Source organism: Galeopterus variegatus, unplaced genomic scaffold (assembly GCF_000696425.1).
Source record: "Galeopterus variegatus unplaced genomic scaffold, G_variegatus-3.0.2 Scaffold1114, whole genome shotgun sequence".
NCBI classification, from domain to species: domain Eukaryota; kingdom Metazoa; phylum Chordata; class Mammalia; order Dermoptera; family Cynocephalidae; genus Galeopterus; species Galeopterus variegatus.
Window position 1 is genome coordinate 453,214 of NW_007727225.1, and position 332 is coordinate 453,545.

Here is a 332-nt window from a genome sequence, read left to right on the forward strand (position 1 = left end):
GTGGTGGGTACTTTATCATCACCTTTACCACCACAAGCATAATCACCAGCACTGTCAATACATATTTATTGGAGTCTCACTTTGAGGAATCGCACAGAGCTTTCCTTAAAATCAGTGTCTTTCTGTCTAAAAAGGGTACATACTATATGATTCCAACTTACGACATTTTGGAAAAGGCAGAACTATAGAGACAGTAAGAAAATCGGTGGCTGGGTGGTTGCCAGGGCTTGGGAGGGATGGATGAATAGGCAGAGTAAAGAGGATTTGGGGACAGTGAGTATACTGTGTATGATACTATAATGGTGGATTCACGTTGTTATACAGTTGTCCAA